This window comes from Akebia trifoliata, chromosome 2 (assembly GCF_017979445.1).
Source record: "Akebia trifoliata isolate Shusen 1 chromosome 2, ASM1797944v1, whole genome shotgun sequence".
Lineage (NCBI taxonomy): Eukaryota > Viridiplantae > Streptophyta > Magnoliopsida > Ranunculales > Lardizabalaceae > Akebia > Akebia trifoliata.
The window spans coordinates 19,759,489-19,780,855 of NC_141376.1; positions in this window are offsets into that span (position 1 = coordinate 19,759,489).

A 21,367-nucleotide genomic window follows, 5' to 3' on the forward strand; every position below is an offset into this window, starting at 1 on the left:
AGATAGAAAATCTATTTTGGTAGATAGTGCGATATCCGAATGTCAAAGCTAGTAACAGTTCATTTTGTAGCCTGATTTAGCAATTCGTCGAGGCGTTCAGATCCTTGAGCGTAAAACTCTCCCCAAACTAAAAGGTTGTCAGGTCATCGAGCGAGAACTCTCACTGATAGTGTCAGATCCTTGAATTTTAGAGAATTCTCCCTGACTAAAAAGTGCAAGTGTAGGTGTGTATACTATGTGAAACTGAGTAAAATTGAGGAAAAAAAAACTTAGCATAATCTGAGCAAAATTTGATTGTCTTACTCTACCTACCCTAGGTAAAAGAGTAATAAACTAATTTTTTGAAAGTCCTACTCTACCTGCCCAGGTGAAAGAGTACTTTACCTACTCGGAGTGAAAGAGTACTTTACCTACTCGGAGTGAAAGAGTAATAAACTAATTTTTTTGGGAAGTTCTACTCTACCTGCCCAGGGTGAAAGAGTAATTAACTATTTTTTTTGGGAAGTTCTACTTTACCTACTCGGAGTGAAAGAGTAATGAAATAATTTTTTTGGGAGTCCTACTCTACCTGCCCAGGGTGAAAGAGTAATGAACTAATTTTTTTGGAAAGTTCTACTCTACCTACTCGGAGTGAAAGAGTAATGAACTAATTTTTTTGGGAGTCCTACTCTACCTGCCTAGGGTGAAAGAGTAATGAACTAATTTTTTTGGGAGTCCTACTCTACCTACTCGGAGCGAAAGAGCAATGAACTAATTTTTTTGGGAAGTTCTACTCTACCTACTCGGAGCGAAAGAGTAATGAACTAATTTTTTTGGGAAGTTCTACTCTACCTGCCTAGGGTGAAAGAGTAATGAACTAATTTTTTTGGGAGTCCTACTCTACCTACTTGGAGTGAAAGAGTAATGAACTAATTTTTCTGGGAAGTTCTACTCTACCTGCTCAGGCTGAAAGAGTAATGAACTAATTTTTTTTTCGGAAGTTTTACTCTACCTACTCGGAATGAAAGAGTAATGAACTAATTTTTTTATTTTTTTTTTGGAAAGTTCTACTCTACCTACTCTGAGTGAAAAAGTAATAAACTAAGCTTTGAGGGAACAAACAGGGGATTAACCTCGCATTTGATTTTTTTATTTTTAAATGAAAATTAAATTTTATGAAGGTCCAGTAAACATTTTAACTCTCTTTGAATCTGAAGAGTTTTCAAAATTCCTATCAAAAGGGTAACCTTTAATTCAAAGTTAACCTTATCCTTTGGGGTTGAAATTGACTTGGCTTCAGAACCAAAATGCCCCTAGTTTGACAGGGAATATTACACTGGGGATAATTGAACATAATTTGAAAACAAATGCCCCTAGTGCAAGGGGGGAAACTGTTCTCTTTAAAAAAGGAAGTGCCCTTGTTATTAAAGTTTGAAATCCTTGATTACCGCAAGCGCAATAAAGGTTTAACTTTTAATTTTGCCTTTTTATATTGAAGATTTTAAGTCAGGCTCAAAGAAATTGGAACAAAATATTTCTTTCTGAAATTAATCATAGAATTTGTTTTTTCTCCCTATCGGTTCACTAAGGGACATGAAACTCTTCAGATCAATCATAGACGAGATACTTGTATCCACTGCGTTTATATTTAGTTCAAACTGGGTATTGAAACTTGATCATTCGGACTTCTAATATTTCTACTCAGACTGTCTTTTCAGCTTCTCAACTCAACTGAGATTTTCTTTTATTTTTTGATTGCTCTAAGTTTTGCCTAGATTGCCTTTTCAAGTTTTCAATTTAGCGAGCATGCTCTAATTTTTGCCTAGATCACCTTTTTAGGTTTTCGATCTAGCGAGCTTACAATTTTTTCTCTTTTCTTTGCTCTGATTGTTGCCAAGGTCGTCCTTTTAGATTTTCAACCTTGCGAGTTTCCCTTAATTTTTGTCTAAGTCGTCCTTTTCAGCCTTTTCCGGGTTTTCATCTTATGAGACTTCACTTCTGGAGTTACTGTCTGATCATGTTTTGCTATCTTCCTTGACTTTTTCGCACAATACTTAGGAGGACTTTTATGGGTATGCTTAAGACTAGGTATAAAAAGAAAAGAATTTTGAGGCTCAAAAATCCAAATGCCCTTTATGTGGCATTTCTTTTAAATTGTTTTCATTTTCCTTGAATTTTCTTCCCCATTTTTGATGATATTTCTCTTTCTTTTGAATTTTTTTTCTTTTTAAATTTTTTCTTTGTCGGGGAATCTATTTTTTTATTTTGATGTGGTCGGGCTTGAAGTAACTTCTCAGGTTGCCTACGTACCCCAGAATTTTGGGATCAGACCAAGACATATTTCAAATCTTCCCTCCCCTAGGTTAGGTGATCGGGCTGAGAAAGAAAAAGACATAATTTTTCTTTTTGAAAAGACTGCAAAGGGGTTGAGAAAGGATATGTTGAACTGGGTAACTGGGTAATATGAGGATTGATTCGACCAAAGATAGCCTCCTTAAATGTAGTACCGTTTGATTTGGTCAAGGTTGGTCGGTTCTGGTAATTCGATTCCATCATTATCTTGAAGCCTGACAGCTTTTCCTGGTAATATTTCCTTGATGATGAATGGACCTCCCCAATTTGGTTTGAACTTCCCTCTAGGCGAGGAGGGGTGCTCAATTTTGAAGTTTGATGGCTTTCCAAGGCAGTGTTTCCCTTACTAATGAATGAATCTCTCCATTTAAGTTTAGACTTCCTCCTATGATCGATGAGGGGTGCTCAATTTTTTGTGTGAAGTCTGATGGTTAAATCCCTAGCTTGTAGGTAACAACTTTGACTTCCTTATCTGCGTTGACTTTTCTTTGATAAGTTTGCACGTGGTACATAACTCTAAGCTGTTTTTCTTCAATTAAGTTTAGTTCTTCGTACCCATGACATACCTAGTCTGTTTTTAACAATTGACTTTCCATCAAGACCTTGAGATATGGGATTTCCATTTTCACTGGTAAGATTACTTCCATATGAAAAACTGTATTGAAGTACGATACATCCAAAATGTGAATGATAGCTTCTCTAACCAATCTTGGTGCGATTGACACATTTTCACGATGATTATCTTGAGACTCTTACTAGCTGCCTCAACCGCTCCATTAATTTGAGGACGATAGGGGGATGATTTGTGATGTCGGATCTTTAAACTTTGAACATAGAGTAATCCTTGACTTTGAAGTATGACCCATCATCAGAGATTAGTTCAAAAGGTACCCCCATATTGACTGATAATATGTGATTTGCAACTCAAGATGTAGTGAGGGTAGTACTGATACATTTTATAACATCTCTATCAATATTTTCATCTCATCGGGCGAGTATCTATTCCATGTTGAACAACACCCAAGCTTGCACCTAACATATCCTCATAAGCCCACGTGAACAAGTCTTTTGAAATTTTTGAGAAAACTCATTATCCCCTTGTGTTCCTCTAGGGAGAGGATGGTTTCTATTTGAATCTCTTTAGGAATTATTTTCTGTTTTGAGGTAAATAACATTTACTTTCTGATTGAAAGTTGTTGAGCTCGACCCTTATCTTTCTTGCTCAGGAAAGAAATCTATCTTTGAAGCCAGATTAGTAGTTAATTTGTTAATGCGATCGAGGTATTCAGAAATTTCCTTTATCCAATAAAATTCAGATGGCGCGACAGACACCTCTATAAATTTGATAAACTAACTCGACTCAATAGGAAAAGAGTAGACTCAATTTAAAGAAGACATGATCTTGTTGAAAAAAAGGACTCGAACTAACCCAAATGACTCATGAAAACTCAAGACAACTACCCACACCAGACTTGATTAGGACTGAGGACTGAGACATTGCTTGCAACCGACAGGGTTGAGACACTGTGATCTTCAGGGAACAACTGGAAAATGTTGAGATATTCTAAAGGATTGATTTGGTGTTGACGTTCGTTCCAACTGACCGGACTAGTAACCCTAGCTAGACGATGGACGATTGAGCTTTGGTACAATGATAACCCTTAAACCTCATTGAAGGTGAATTTAACCAATTTCAGTGTTACCCCCTTGATAACATTTTAATGAATCCTGAGATTTTATTGAATTCTGTGCACCAATCTATTAAACAATTCATCCATTCAATGATTATTCAGAACGAAAATAATTTTATTATTGAAAAATAATGTTTTTATTGAATAATAATTTTCACAAACACATTTCAATAATTTTTCATGCAATCATTTTTTTTTTGAAAAATATTTTTCTTCCTTTTCTTTTTTTTGGAAAAACATTTTCTTTTGGAAAATCTTATTCTTCTGGAAAATATTTTACTTTTGGAAAGCATTTCTCTTTTGGAAAATATTTTACTTTGGATTCCATTTTGATTCAAATGGATCGGCCCATAATGATCGTTGGATCAAGATGAACTGGGTCATTATGAATTATTGCCAAGTTTAAAATGGATTTTTATTGGGTCGGTGCACCCATTTTAATCAGGTAAAACAAAAATTTTAATCCTTGAAGACAACCATACATTCTGATCTCATCATTCACATATATTCATCACTCACAAGGTCTCATTCAATGAACCACCCGGGAACACCCATGATAAGTTCGAGTCGTGACCTATAAGGAAGGTTTCTAGACTCTAAGCTTACTACGTGCAATGCATTTTTATCTGGCCACTCTTGCCCAAGTACACTTATATACCTCTCGAGCGTACTCAATCAGACGGTACGTGGTGACTTGGTTTGATATACCGTATAGGTGATTATCTAAAACTTCAACTCACTTCTCTGAAGTCAAAAATAGTCAGTTTGATCCCCGGTTGAGAGGTGGCGCACGATACTGAGCAAGGGCCCACTTAAATGCCTCTCGTCTAGAATAAACATAGTCTATCCCCCTTATACAGTAGGGTACTGTAGACACCCTATTATTGCATCTGTCTAATTCGACAATTCGTCACCCAATTTTGGTGGATTCCTAATGATGAATTTAAAAGAACTTGAAGGCTTGTGAGTACTGCTTAATTCCTTCTGTTTCTAGTTTCTTTTCATCCTCCCTACTCGTCACGACTTAACCTAGAAATTTATGTACGCTTAGGATCGCTACATCTTACACCCGACTTAGCAAGTACGTACGCATAAGTTCGCTACACAGTTCGATAACTTAGAGACCTCACTACGCTAGAAAAATATGGATTTGAGATTTAGAAATAAACACACAGGGCCTGAAAGAAATCTCACGCAGAAATTCCTAAAAATCTGTAAAAATCACCAAAATGACGAAAATACCCTGCATAAATTTTTGATGTCCGAAAAGTCTCAAAAGTACCCCCATTGCACTCAGAACGTGATTTCGAGTCTAACGGGACTCAAATCGATGAAAACAGAGAAATTGGTAAAAATTTGTAAAAAATCATCAAAATGACGAAAATACCCCTCATAAATTTCAGATGTCCGAAAAGTCTCGAAAGTACCTCCATTGCACTCAGAACGTGATTTCGAGTCTAACGGAACCCAAATCGATGAAAATAGAGAAATTCAAGAAAAATAGTCAAAAATCATAAAAATGACCAAAACGCCCCTTAACATCTAACTCTAACATAGAGACCTTGATCCCTAGGAAAATAAAATTCAAATAAAAAAATTAAACCGAAATAAAATTAAAATAAAATTCAAAATATAAAATTAATTTAAAATCGTAAAATCAAATTAAAATTCAATACCAAAATAAAAATTACATTTTTAAGAAACCGATTAAAATACAAAATCAAAATCAAAATCAAATTGAAAATCAAGTTAAAAATCACTCAACCAATTAAAATGCAAAATTGAATGAAAATTTTAAATCAATCAACCAAATCAACCAACCAAAAATGTAATTAACAAATTAAAATCCTTTCGATCACATTTAAATCGAAATCCAATCAAACCGACCAATTAAAAATTGAAATCAATTTAAATTTCAAATGAAAACGCAAATTAATCAATCCGTTCAAAATTTAAATTAAAAAAAATTAAATTCAAATTAAACAATTAAAACTCAAATTAAAAATCGAATCACCCAACTAATTAAAATGTAAAAATAAAATCGAACGATCAATCAATCAAAAATCAAAATCAAATCAACCAACGACCAAATTATTCAAATTAAATTCTAATCGAAATTCAAAATTTAAAATCAAGTACAAATTCAAATGTAATTTAAAACATCAAATTAAATTTCAAATCAAAACATCGACTAAAATAAAAAAAATTTCGAAATCAATTAATTGGAAACAAAATCAATTCATTAACCAATCACGACTCATTGGTGGAGAATTACCGTAGTACGAGTAGCGTAGGAACCCCCTCTCTCATTCTTTTAAAAAATAAATAAATAAATAAATAACAAAAGGAAAAAATAAATAAATAAAAAAAACACGTTTTTCCTCTTCTTCCCCAACGCCTTCTTCTCCCCCATGTCTTCAACTCCTCCTTCTCCATCTTCTCCAACCACGTTTTGGACCACCCACACAACACCCACTTTCTTCCCCACTCTTTCTCCAACTCTCTCTTTCTTTCTCTCACACACACACACCCATGTTTCATAGAGAAACCATTATAAAAGAGGGGAAGGAGAACAAAAGGAGGGGGAGTTTTCTGGTTTGCTGCCATTGATAAAAAACAAAAAAAACGTTTTTTGGCTTCCATTAAACCTGCAACATACATACTCATTTTTCGGATTTTTTACAGCAACGATAAACTAATCCATTTTCTTCTATGCTGCCCCAACGTTTTCCAGCCACTCTCCATCTCCAATAGCCTATGTCTTTGCCATTAAACACCTTCCCCAACAACCAACATCTTCTCCATTAAAATCTGCAACATCTTCTTCTTCGTCTATCCAGCCACATCTCCCTCTCTCTAACTATGCCTTCTAACCCACGTTACTCTCTCTCTCTCTCTCCCATGTTCACGTTGGACAACAACCATTCATCCTCTTCTCCATAAAAGCTCAGCCAACACTCTTCATAAAAAAAAACAGCAACTTTCCACTTTGATAGCAGCCATTAATATCCATTATTTCCTTCTCTCTTCACCATAAAAAACAGCCCATTTCTCTCTTGATTACACCCTCTTCTTCTCCATAAAAAGAGCCAGCCCACTTCCTTGCCATTACCTCCTTCTCCATCAAAAATCAGCCAAGTTCTCTACCATTAAATCATCTCCATTACAGCATACGCACCATCACACGCCCTCTTCTCCCACGTCTCTCTCACTCTCTCTAATTTTGGATGCCCCTCTCTCACTCTCTTTACTCTCCTCACTCTTCACCAAGTCCCAACAACCATAATAGCGGTCATAGCTGTAGCCACATCGCCTCATTTTTTATTTTTGTATAACTCGCAACCACAGCGACCCGTACGGCATTATTCACTTGCCATTTCAAGTTCTTTTGAAAGAATCCACGCATCCGAAATTATTCGGCAAAGGTAAATTTTTTATTTATTTTTATTTCATTTTATTTTATTTTACTTTTATTTATTTGTTTATTTATTTTTATTAGTCCTTGATTTCGTATGAATATAAACTAATTCATTGATTTTTGGGGTACACGTGGCACTAATGACAATTTTCGAGTTTCTGAATTATTAGCGTATCAATTCACCCATATTTTTTGATTAATAGATCGATTGAATCAATTCACGTATACCAAGTTGATGGACCGACTCATTGGATGTTAATATTTATCGGGTTGATTCGTCACTTTTTGATGTTGTTAGGTCAACTCATAAATGTTGATTTTAATCGACTCAATAAAAATTAATGGTGTACACTAAACATAAAAATAAAAAATCGATTTTCAAAATAAAAATTACGAGTCAACTCGCTGATTTTGGAGGACATCGAAAATTTGAATTGGTTTTATTTTCAAATTAGGCACGTGGGTTAAATCACATATTTAATACATGTGGCGATTTTAAAAAATAATCAAAGATTATTTTGATTAACAAATTGCGAGTCGACTCGCTGCTTTTTGGTACATTGGAAATTTGGTTCGATTTTTTTTAGAAATTGTGCACGTGGGTTAAATCACATATTTAACACATGTGGCGATTTTAAAAAATAATCAAAGATTATTTTGATTAACAAATTGCAAGTCAACTCGCTGATTTTTGGTACATTGGAAATTTGGTTCGATTTTTTTTAGAAATTGTGCATGCGGGTTAAATCACCGATTTAATACATGTGGCGATTCCAAAAAAATTAGGATTCTTTTAGTTAACAAATTACGAGTCGACTCGCTGATTTTGGGGACATTGAGAATTTTGATCGAATTTTTAAAAATTAGGCACGTGGGTTAAATCACCAATTTAATACACGTGGCGATTCGAAAAAAAAAATTATTATGATATAAAAATTGCGAGTCGACTCGCTGATTTTGGAGACATTGAGAATGCGAATCGAATTTCTTTTCAAAAAATTAGGTTTCTTTTGATTAACAAATTGCGAGTCGACTCGTTGATTTTTGGGACATTGAAAATTTGAATCGATTTTATTTTAAAATTAAGCACGTGGTTAACTCACCAATTTAATACATGTGGCAACTCAAAATTTGCGAGTTAACCCACTGAATTTAATGCACGTGACGACTTAGAAATCAAATTTCTTTGATAAATATCATCAATGAGTCAATTCATTAATTTCATGTACGTGGCATTGAAAATCAATTTTCTATTATTCAAAGTATGATCGAATTGATCCATTAATTTTTGGTGTCATGTATGCCTCATTAAATCATGTAATTATTTTAACCGTAGGATTTGTTTAGTAAATCCGATGCAATTTGATGATGATTGGACCCTAGTTTGACTTTTAGTCTTTGAATGTTGACCGTAGGATATTTTTGGATCGCAGTAGAGACTGATCATCTTGATCAGGCGAGTTTGGTGCCTAACACCTTCCAAAATCCGTAACCTGACCCCTTACCCATCTCTCTGATCCACGGACCGACTCATATCCATTTGGAGTTAATTTTGGTTCCTAGACCTAAACTAGGTGGCGACTCCCTATTCTTTTAAAAATCCCCGAGATACGTATCAGAGTCACCTGTCAGATGGTACTGATGCCCCAGTTTGATATACCCTAAGGTACGTAACTGGAGTTGTGATTTTCATGAATGACATCGCATCTCTGAAGAGACTGGGCTACGCACTAATGCCACGTTGGCTATATGGGACGTGCAAGCGTGCAAAACAGTAAACGTGCATGTAGTGTGTGCAAAACAGGGTGGGGTGTGCCCGGGCCTTTTTCAAACAAATGGGCCCATGGGTCTAATCAAACCGATCATAACATGGGCATTACATAAAATCCATAGCATCGAGATCCACATCAAGACATGCACATCAAGGTATATATCAATCAGGATAATGGCACATCAAATAGGCAATCAATTAAGGAAATGTAAAAGAGAATGATAATCAATCAATCAGGATAGTACAAAAACAATATCAATCATTGAGATAAGTACAAAAAATCGAATTTTTTTTTTTTTTTTTAATAATAATTTGACCAACCCAAAGATATTTCAAAATTAATTAAGGGTTACTAAGCCTACATGGTCATCCCATCAGTAATTTATTGCCATAGCCTTTTTAAATTTGATGGAAAAAATTTGGTTATGAGAATAAAATTCAATTTTAAAAAATAATACTTGGATCCAAGTTTTGAAAATGGGTGGCTAAGAAATTTTATCAAAATCCACAGTTTAGAATCAAAATTCTATGAAATATACAATTATAAAGGATAAAATTCTAAGAATTTTGAAAAATGATCAACTTTCACCGTTGGATTTCGATTTTCAAATTGGGAGATCATAGCCATCCACTTTCAACATCGAAGATTAAGATCAATTTTGTTTTTAAAATCTAAGTTTTTTCAAGAAATCTAAAAGGTTACCGCGTCAGATTTCTAATTTGATATTCCAAGTGGACCTAATGACACCTAGTAAGATTTACTATCTTACTAAATGAGTCATGATAGCATGGCTCCTAAAATTAGTTCCAACCAAAGTTTTTTTTTTCACTGTTGCTCACTCTCTCTTTTTTTTTTTGTTTTTTTTTTTTTTGTGTTAACACAACGCCACTTTGGTTGCTGTCAACCCAACCAATATGCTACCAGCAAAACACACACTCATCAATTTTTTTTTTATTTATGTTGCTGCCAGCAACATCTCCCTTTTTTCTAAAATTCTATGTCAGGCTTCACAAACCCAGCAACCAATGCTCGTGGAAGCGCTTGAAGCCACTAATGCGTTGAGGAAATTATTAAAGATCAACTGTGATCTTTTGGAAACTAATGCAGATTTTTCTAGGCGTCAAATTGTCTTTCAAATCAGACTCGGATCCATGTGATTCCACTAAGTGATGGACCAGATTTAAATGATCAGTGGACCCTCCCTTTTTAAAATGTCTGTAACAACTATTAAAGATCATTGCTGTCCATTCTTGTTCCAAGTAAAGTGGCATGACGTTCATGCTATCAAATCTTCCAAGTTTGACAAAATGAAACCATATCAGATTAAAGAGAAAAGAGAAGAGATACCGTATATCAGCAAATATACTTTCTTGGGTTAGGCTTTTCTCCACCGTTTAGATCCTTCAATATGGAAATCTGCGAATTCTTTCAGATCTATGAATCAATCTCCTTCTGTATCGATCTCTTCCAACATCTTCTTCGGCTCCTCTGGAGATGTTTCAGATCAGAGAAAGCTAAGAACGTTGGAGAGTTAGATTTGAAAAGATCTTTCCGTCTCCATTGGTTTTGTATTCCTGAATCCTCAGCAATGGTATCTTGTTTTGCAGAGGCAACAACGGTTCCCTCATCACAAGATTCGATTGTTCCCCCCAATTCCTCAACGTGGACTTGTTCTTATTCTCTTAGAGAGAGAGAGAGAGAGAGATCTTTATCTCATTTTATTTTCCTGTTTTCTTCTTTTCTCCATGGAGAAGAAGATAGAAAAATAATAAATCCCGTTTTTGCTAATGGCACACCAGTTCGATGTGCTGTTTTTTTTTTTATGTTTTTTTTTTTTTTGCAATTTTTTTCTTTGAATCCCCTCTTCATCACCAACAACTTTAAAAAAACAATTTTCTTTATTTCTTAGCACATCACTTTACAAATAATTTATCTTCTCAACTTGCCACCCATGCATACTACGTGCTAAAAAATTTCATCCAAAATTTTTTTATATATAAAAAAAATAGGTAAAATCCATGACTTTCATCCCAATCACCATGATTTCATCCTCAATTTATAAGTCAATTTAAATATTTCATTATTTAGGGTCATCCCAAAATGACATTGAATCATAAAAAGAGATACTCCAAAATGACATACCTAAAATCAATCCAAATAATGCCAAGAAAGGATAATACGACCCAAAAATATAAAATAAACCAAATAATGAGAATGGTTCAACAACTATTTTTTCCACACTAATATCCTGTTGGCATCCTGCATTATTTAGGGTCATTCCGAATGTTGAACCATGAAAATGTGCCAAAAATAAAGTATTCGGAATCCAAACAAATGATCCATAATTAAGCCAAAAAGAAGGATAAAAAAATAAAATAAACAAATAAATAAATCAAATAAAAAAAAAGGTCCTACTGGCAATGCATCCCACACTTGGGGCTTTTTAAGTCTGATCCTCAATGGTCCCCAGTGGAGTCGCCACTGAAACCACCCTTGATCCGCGGGGGACGCGGATCCGCTTTTGACCTACTTCTCTTAAGGTTTATGATTTGATACGAAAATAGGGTGTGAGGACCCCTATTTATAGATTTTTTTAAGGGTTGGTTAAAATAGAATTAGTGTTTAATTATAATTCTTTTAGTTAAAGTTATATTTTAATTAGAATTATTTTAGATAGAGTTGTATTTTAATTAGAAATGTTGTAGGTAGAGTTATATTTTAGTTAGAATTCTATTAAATAGAGTTATTATTTAATTAGAACTCTATTAGGATTTTGACTTTTGGTCTTATTTGATTGACTTTAAGATTTTGACTTTAGCTTTACTTGATTGACTTTAATATCTTGACTTTGATCTTACTTGATTGACTTTAGTCTTACTTGATTGACTTTAATTTTTGGAGAACCCCCCTCTATTATATCTTTAATTCTTTGGACCCCTAAATGGAGGGGTTTTTGAAGAAATATCTTGGCAACCCTCAACAATTTTGCCTGAGAGTTTGACTGATCGATTTTTTTAGTTTAAATTTTTAAATTAAATTTTCTAATGTTTCACTTTAATTATTTAATATTTTATTTATAAATTTCGAAAATTTTAATTATGAAAATTATGAAATTACCGTTTTACCCCCAAATAGGACTTTTTGCATTTTAAGTCGATTTTTTATGTTCCAAGATGTTTTAAAATTGATTTTTCATAAGGAATTCAATGGAAACATTGGTTTGTGTCATTTATGAAAATTTTTGTGCGAAATGGCGTGAACTTTATGAGGGGCATTTTCGTAATTTTGTCAAATTCTATGAAAATTTACAAAATAATTTATTTAGTTTCGATTTGTTGTTTTATGTGTTCGAAAGGGGTTTTCCTAAGTGTAATGTAGGCTCTAGAGATATTTTAAGGTTATGGGTATTTTGGTAATTTGATCATTTTTTAATGATTTTTATCGTAAAGCTTCTTTTTGTCTGGAAGATGATGATTTCTATGTTTCTGGGGTTATATTTTCTTAACGTAACGTGGTTTCTACAATTTTGTCAGTTCGAGATACCTTATCCAAATTTCTGAAACATATCTGGTAACAAAATAAAGCGTTGGAATAATCATCCATCATTGGGAACCGTTGTGATCGGGTTGACGAATTGATTAATAAGATGAGTGCAAAAATGGGGTGTCTACAGGAGGTCCTAATTAAGAAGGTGAGAAAGAGGCTTAGTCTGTGGAAAGCTAGATACTTGTCTAAAGGGGAAAAGATGATTCTAATTAGAAGCATTTTGTGTAGCATTCCAATACATTTCTTATCTTCATTTATGTTACTATAGCACCCCATTATGTATCTACCTGATCCGACAATTCGTTATCCGATTGTTGTGGATTTCTAATGATGAGCGTAGAATATACAAAAAAGTCGAATGCTTGTGAGAGATCATCTACCACTTTTATCTTTTCCCAATCCTAAGGATTCCATTTTCTCTTTTCTCGAAATGCGTGACATAGAATTACGCATGCTTAAGATCCTCAAATCCTACATTTGGTTTAGCAAGTACATACACTTAGGTTTGTCATGCATTTCGATAACCTAGAAACCTTAGGAGAATGTGAGATTTAAACTTAGAAAGAATCACATTGCGACTGAACGAAATTGCTTGCCCAAATTCAAAAAATTAATAAAATTATGAAAATACCCCTCGAGAGTCCCACACTTCTGAAATGTCTTGAAAGTACAATTGTTGTGCTCAGAATGTGATTTCAAGTTTGACGAGAATAAAATCTGTGAAAAGAGAGAAATTTATGAAAAATTACAAAAATGACCAAAATACCTCTTGACATTCCTCTCTTGTGTTTAGAAATATTGATTCCTAGGAAAACATGACTAAAAATAAACTTCTGATAATATTCACGCACATTGAAAAAATCTAGAGTTTGTGCTTAGTAAGACGAATTTTCTCACATGACAAATTTTTTTTTGATATTAAATGGCACAAATCACTATATAAAAATGATGATTTTCATTACATGGAATGACATCAATCGATCATGATGAGAAAATAAAATTATAATTATAATATTAATCAAGGAATCGAGCATTGGACCTTTGCCGATAAAAATTTAAAATTTTACTTATTGCACCCCAATTTAAAATGTGCAGTGAATGGCTAAGATTAAATGAAGTAGGGTGTAAATAATATTTCTTTAAACCAAAGAAAAATAAATTATTCGCAAATAGAGAAAATAAGCTATCCAATCAATGAATAAAATCTAATTTTCGATCGATCTCAAATTGTCCATTAATCAAATTGTCGATTATTAATCACCAAATAATCAATCATGATAAGTTTCAAATAATTAACCAATCAAGAACTTAATTTTAACCTATGGAATCGACTTAGTTTTAACCAATTAAAAATTGATCAAATATAAAACAAATCATAACCAATGAGGAGCGTGGGATCATTACCCCCCTTCTAATTTACACCAAAATGTGGTGAATCCTTCCCAATGGTCCGGCTAAGAAAAATACCTAAATAGGTAACTTAAAAAAAGAGAAGAACAAGAAAAGGAAAAAAGAAAATACGAAAAAAGAAAATAAAAACCTTATAAAAGGGCTAACATCTTCTCCCTTTAGGTAGACTTTTCTCTTCTGATACTCAAGAGTGTAGATGATAGAACAGAGGGGATATACAATAGTAGGGAGAGTAGAAAAGTAACAAAAGAAGAGAAGAAAAAAGAGAAAAAAGAAGGGAGTGGAAGGAACTCACCTTCTTTCTCCCTAGCCATTACAGCCCCCACAATCACCTTCTCCCTCTATTCCTTTTTCTTCGAACAAGACCCCATCACCCTCATCAAACCACACACTTTCGACCACTAACAACAGCCTCAAACCATCATTCTTTGTCCTATAATAATAGTCACAAACCATACTCCTTCGACCTTTATAAAAAACCCACAAAACTATTTTTTTCAACTTTTAACAATTGCCCCAAACCTCTCATTCGATTTATACTAATAGTAGCTCCAAACCACATGCCCTCACCCTTTACAAATAGCTCATGAAACCATTTTTTTCGACCTTTAACAGCAGTCCCAAACATCTCATTCAATCTCTACAAACAACTCCCACACCTTCCTTTATTGACTTTTATAAATAGCCCCAAACCACCTTTTTCTTCCGCTAACAGTAGTCCCAAACCACTATTTTTCATCCTCTATTAACAACCCCAAACCACCCTTCTTTATCCTCTACAAACAACCCCGAACTCCCTCAAAACCTTGCGATTGCAGTAGCCCAAACACCCTGTTCATTCATGATTTTGGCACTTTTTCGATCATCTCTCATAGTCCATTCGATTCATTCCATCACTTACTCGATCCTACTCTCTCATCAATCTCTTAAGAACTCCCAAATTTTGAATGAATAAAACCATAACACACCATCACGAATCAAGGTAAGCTTCGCTTTTCTTATGTTTTTATGTCTTGTTAAAATTTTCATTCATCATATATTTTCGCGATTTCATATAAAATTTTGTTCATCATGTTTTGGACTTTGGGATTGCTTGTTTGGGCTTGTGATCATATCATAATTTTATGGGATTGATTATTTTTTATTGATGTTTACTTAATCATGCATGAATAATTTTTTGATTGGCATAGTGAAATTTTTATGTCCAAATCAAATGAATACATTCTCTTGGTAGTTTATGCTTAGGACACCATTTTGTTAATTCCTTCTAATATGACGAAGCCTGAATTATCCGAAGATTTCCTTTGTGCACCTAGTAAAATTTGAACTAATTTTGGGATTATTCATACTCATAGTGAAATGGAATTCACTTAGTAATTATTCTTTCTTAGGGTTAAATAATGACCAGTTTGATAGTTGTTTATACTTATAATGGAATAAATATTGACTAATTTGGTAATTATTTATGCTTATTATAGAGGGAAATAACCGCGCAATTATCTAAGCCGTACATGTGTCTAGGTCGATTGAGTGGTACTATGTGCAGATTAGCATGCAGGGTAGGTCAAAGCAAAGATCTCCCTAGTCCGACTAGAAGGGCAGCACCATACTAAATGGAACCTGGTCTACCAAACATGGCAGACCTGGTCATAAAATACCCGTAATTTTGATATGCACACATCAAGCCTAGAGATCTCAGAGGATATCTCCATAGTATAGTATATCCAATCTAGAAGATCCCTGTTCCGTTGGTGGATCTACGAAATCAGGGAATTCTCCAGGATCACCACTCGTGAAAGGGGAAAAGCCTGATTAGCAGCAATGATCCATAAATAACATGATTAACACATAAGAAATGATCTTTTGGCGGATTGGAGGTCTAACCGATTCTTTAGACTATTTCTCTGTTTCTCTAACTTGAGCGTTGGAGAGTTTTTGACAGATACTACGCCAACACGAGGAGGAAGGTGACATGAGTGACTTCGGATCCGTGAGGCTGAGTTCATCAATAATGTTTAACTGGATTTTGACCACACAAAATATGTGTCGTCTGTGGGAAAACCAATAGTATATAGATTTCAATTGAAACAATGGTGAGATCCACATGAACCATTGAAGTCAATGCACCCTAACTGTAGCAGCAGCCACTGATGCACAATTTTTGACAATACTAGAGGCCATAAGTATCCAATAGGAAGAGATGTAAAAGAAGATGGATGACTTAGTTGAACGGAATCGAAACCTGAGTCAGTGTCTTGAGAATCAACTGTAGACACCTCAATTTGAATTATCCCCCATTCGAAAGGACCAAAAAATATATACTTTTTCAATAAGATTTGCCAACGGGCCTAAAAAGCCCAAATCATAAAAACATGGCATTTTTATTGATTTAAGGGTCCTTAAGACCCCCTAAAGGTCTAATAGATCCACAAAAAAAACTTGGTGTACCCCTACCTTCCCTATCTTTCATCGTTCCATTCTTGGGATATAAAATACTCCAAGCCCGCTTAAGGCCCACATACTATCAATTCCTCAAAAATTATTCCTCACCTCACCCAACTTAGTCTAAACTTAATTCCATATTACCCAAATTCTAAAACTCACCAACCCTCAAAATTCTATCCTAAAATAAATCCTAACCAATTTCAATAATCTAAAATCTTTCCAAAAACCCAAGTCTAACACACCAAAGCCCAAACCAATTTAAATCCACATCCATAATCCACAAACTATTACCCACAAACCATTATCCACATCAACCAATTAATTTTTGATCATCAAATTGACACTTATTTACACCACAATTCACCTCCTAAAAAATCATTTTACCAAACTTAACCCTTCACCTTTATCTAACACAAATACTAACCCACATCACAACACATACCCCAAACTCTATGTCATAAACCTAATCCATCATTTTTCTCTAACACAATCACCAACCCACATCACAACCCGTACCCTCCACTCCATGTCATAAACCTAATTTATCAATTTTCTCTAATACAACCACCAACCCACATCCCAACTCACACCTCCCTTCATCATTCACCCTCCTTCCAGTCAACTCACATAAATACTCTATCTCCATACTCTTTTTACACTTGTCACAATCTCCTTCACCTTCCTAAAAACTTAAACACCTAACTCCTTACACTACCCATCTTTTTAATTAAACATCATACCTTCTTATCCTAACTAACACTCAATCCCATTCTTTCAACCAAATCCCCCATCATTTCACTTCACCAAACACTCCTCCTAAATGGGTTGGGGAGGATTCAAATCATTTAGATAAAAAACTATCCATTTACCCTCATTACAGAAATACCCTCATCCCAACTCTAAATTTCATACCCCTCACCTTCAAATCCCATGTCATTCTCTACTCTTTTATTTTTTTTATCCCATTATACCCTCAAAAGTAATCCTCAACACCTATAAATACCCCCCTCACATTCCAAAATGGATACCAAGTCTAAGTAAAAAAAAAATTAATTTTCTCAACGTTCTACTCATCTCTTCTTTACTCCTTTCACTTTACATACTCTAACAAAAATATAATATCACAATTTACTAAGGACTCAAAGAAGAAGAAAACATAGAAGAAGAAGAAGGAAGGAAGGAAGGAAATAAGGATCAAGCTAAGGCCTCAAGGTGGGTCAAAAGAAGTATTGTATCCCCTTTCTTTCCCTTATTAATTTTCCTCTTCACTTTTTTATTTTTCTTTTAGAAAACTTTTAAGATGTGATGTTCCCTCTCTTTTATCTCTGGTAGATTGGACTCTGATTCGGTTGAAAGTATAGGGGTTGTAACCATTTTCAAAATAAAATCATTTTAATCCTTCAAATTATTTTAAGGCAATCAGTATTTGGGACCTTCTCAACCCATGAGAATGGACCCGTAATCATTAGCCAACACTTTTCCAAAAAAAATATGTATTGTTCCCGAGGCTAAATTCTGTAAGGATCATCTCTTTTAATGAGATGATCCCTCTAATCCAAGTCGATAATAAATCCCTTCTTAGGGTACAAGTCATCAAATACACGACACTTTTCTTTTTATTTATTTATTTCATTTTATCTGAAAATGATCGAATTATTTTGTGGTTACCACCACTTGGTAGAGAGAAAGGGGTGCTTAACACCTTTCCCTTTTTCTAATTGAATCGTTTATCTCGATCTTAGGTGAATTACTATCTTATCCATATGAAAGTCACTAAACGCCAAAAATGACGTTTTCTCTAAAAATGTACATCGGGAATCATCACACCCTTTTCCAAAAAAATGAATGGTGGCAATTCCAAACCTTCGTAGAAGTGATCTTTAGAAATCGAAAATCATGTTTCTACATCAGTAGTCAACGAGACAAGATCTTCCACCGAGAGATCCTCAGCCTCATACTGAAGATGATCATGCTTTGAACGCAGAAAGAAGTACTCAACCATTGATCCCAACGGGAGAATGGAAGACAAAAGTTGTTATTGCAATTACTCGAGCAGAGCTTACAATGGGTCTGACTTGAAAGGAGATTAGAGAGTTGATCAAGAAAGAGAATGAGACAATGACGAGTGTTGATATTGGCACATCGACAACGCAAGTTGTCAAAAAAATTTAGAAGTCTTCTTTTACAAGGGAGATCTTGGTTGGAGAAATTCTGAAGAAGTTTATGCCACCACGTTTCACCCCTTATTCTGGGACGAAAGATCGAGTGGAGCATCCATTCCACTTTTGATAAATGCTCACTTTTTTGAAAGAAAATGAAGGATTGATGTGCAGGATGTTCCCTTCTATTCTATAGTGAAATACGTTAACATAGTTCCACAAGTTGCCATGTGGATCAGTAGCTTCTTTCAAGAAGCTTTGTATTGCCTTTGTAACACGTTACATTGGCAATAGAAAGAGTGGTGGAGACGTAGACACTCTGCTCAGCATGAGAATGCTGTCTTTGGAAAGACTTGGAGAGTTTACAAGAAGATTTATGGAAGAAGCGATGTCCCTAGACAGTTGCAATGAGAGAACGACAGTAGTGGCATTCAGAAACCCTTTGCCATATAGCTCAGGATTGAATAGGTCTCTTATGAAGAAGAGGCTAGAAATATTAAATGAGCTATTTCAAAGAGCAAAAAAAATATATTCACTTGAAAGATGATCCCCAAAATTCGATCGAAAAGAACAAAGTAATACACATTGTGGTGTAGCCCAACAAGCAGCATCAACTACAATAGGAAAGCAAAAAGAGACCGTTTGAGCATGACAAAGAATGGAGGAGAGAGGGGACATATTTTTCTATGCCTCCTAGGGAAATTTTACCACTCATCATGAATAAGTCTTATTTTTAGTGGCCAACACTACTTTCTCAAGATCAGATAAATCGATATGAGAGATACTATGAATATCACAAGGTACAGGCGCATACCACCAACAAGTGCGAGGCCTTGAGAAGGTTTCTACAGAAGTTGACAGAGCAAGGAAGACTGAGAGACCTGCCTAGAAAATAGAGGGAGAATCCACCCTGAGACAGGAATCAGAGGCTTGATCATCTACCTATTGAAGGGTAGGATGGAAGAGCAGCAGTGATACATGTTGTCCTAAAATAGAAGAGCATAAGGTCAGGCCTGAGCAGAACTGACGAAAAATCCAAAAAGCGACGAGCAGAGCATTTTGCTTACGTCTATACAACTAGAAGCTGGCCTACAGAAAAATAGAGTCCCATGGAGAGCAGACCATGGCTTTCATGGATAGGGATCTGGAGGGGTAGTAAGGTTCCATTATAATTCATTGGTGGTAACCCTCCAAGTAAACACATTTACTTTAAAGAAGGTGTTGATTGACAATGGCAGCTTTGTCAACATTTTGTATGCTTCGACCTTTTTGAAGATGGGTTTTAGCATAAATGTACTTACCCCAATAGGAGCACTTTTGATTGGGTTTGATGGGAGAACAAGCCAACCATGGGAAGAGATGGTCTTACTCATGTAGGCAAGACCGGCGACCTTGGTGACTAGGTTTATGGCCGTCGAAGCAAGTTCCCCATACAATGACATCCTGGGCAGATGGTAACCACATTAGATGAGGGCCATTCCCTCTACATATAAGGTTCCCAATATTATGAGGGATATGGGATATATGAGGGGATTAGATGACTACCCAGGTGTATCGCTTGATAAGGAAGAACTCCCCAAAGATAATGTCCAGCAATAGTAGTTACAATGGGGGAAAACCAAGCCTGAAAAATCCCCATGCCTAGAGAACATCCAGATGGTGGATGTCGGGGAAGGTAGGTAGATCGGGGTAGGAGTAGAATTGGCATTAGAAGAGCTGAGAGAGCTTACAGACTACCTGAAGAGGAACTGAGATATTTTTGTCTGGTCCATAGAAGAGATGCTAGGGATCAACCCAGAAGTGATTTGTCATCACTTGAATGTGGAATCGGCTATCAAGCCAGTAAAGTAAAAGCCAAGGAGATTAGCGTCGTTGTTCATAGAAGCGGTAAACTAAGAGGTGAGCAAGCTAATTAAAGTAGGCTTTATCAGGGAGGTGTAGTTCCCTGAGTGGATAGCAAGTATTGTAGTAGTACCGAAGAATAATGGAAAAGTTAGAGTCTGTATTGACTTTACAAATCTGAATAAGGCTTGTCCTAAGGATAACTTTCCTATGCCAAGGATAAATCAGTTGGTGTATGCGACTTTGAGCCATAAAATTTTGTCCTTCATGGATGGCTATTCTGATTACAATCAGATTCATCTTAATCCCGTAGATCAAGAGAAGACAACCTTCATCACTGAGCAAGGGTTCTACTACTACAAAGTTATGCTCTTCGAGTTGAAAAATGCAGGGGCAACTTATCAAAGGCTGGTAACAGAACTCTTCAGGGATCTGTTAGGGAAGACTACAAAAGTCTATATTGATGACCTGCTGGTGAAGAGTAAGAAGGAAGATCATGTTACTGATTTAGAAAAGGTCTTTTTTCGAGTGAGAAAGGTTGGGATGAAATTCAATCTAAAGAAGTATACTTTTGTGTTAATTTCGAGAAAGTTCTTGGGCTACCTGGTCACGAAAAGAGGTATAGAAGATAACTCAGACCATATCAGAGCACTACTAGAGATTCCCTCCCCAAAAAAGTAAAAACAAGTCCAGAAGTTAGTAGGAAGAGTAATAACCCTTAATTGATTCATTTTCAAGTCTTCAGATAAATAC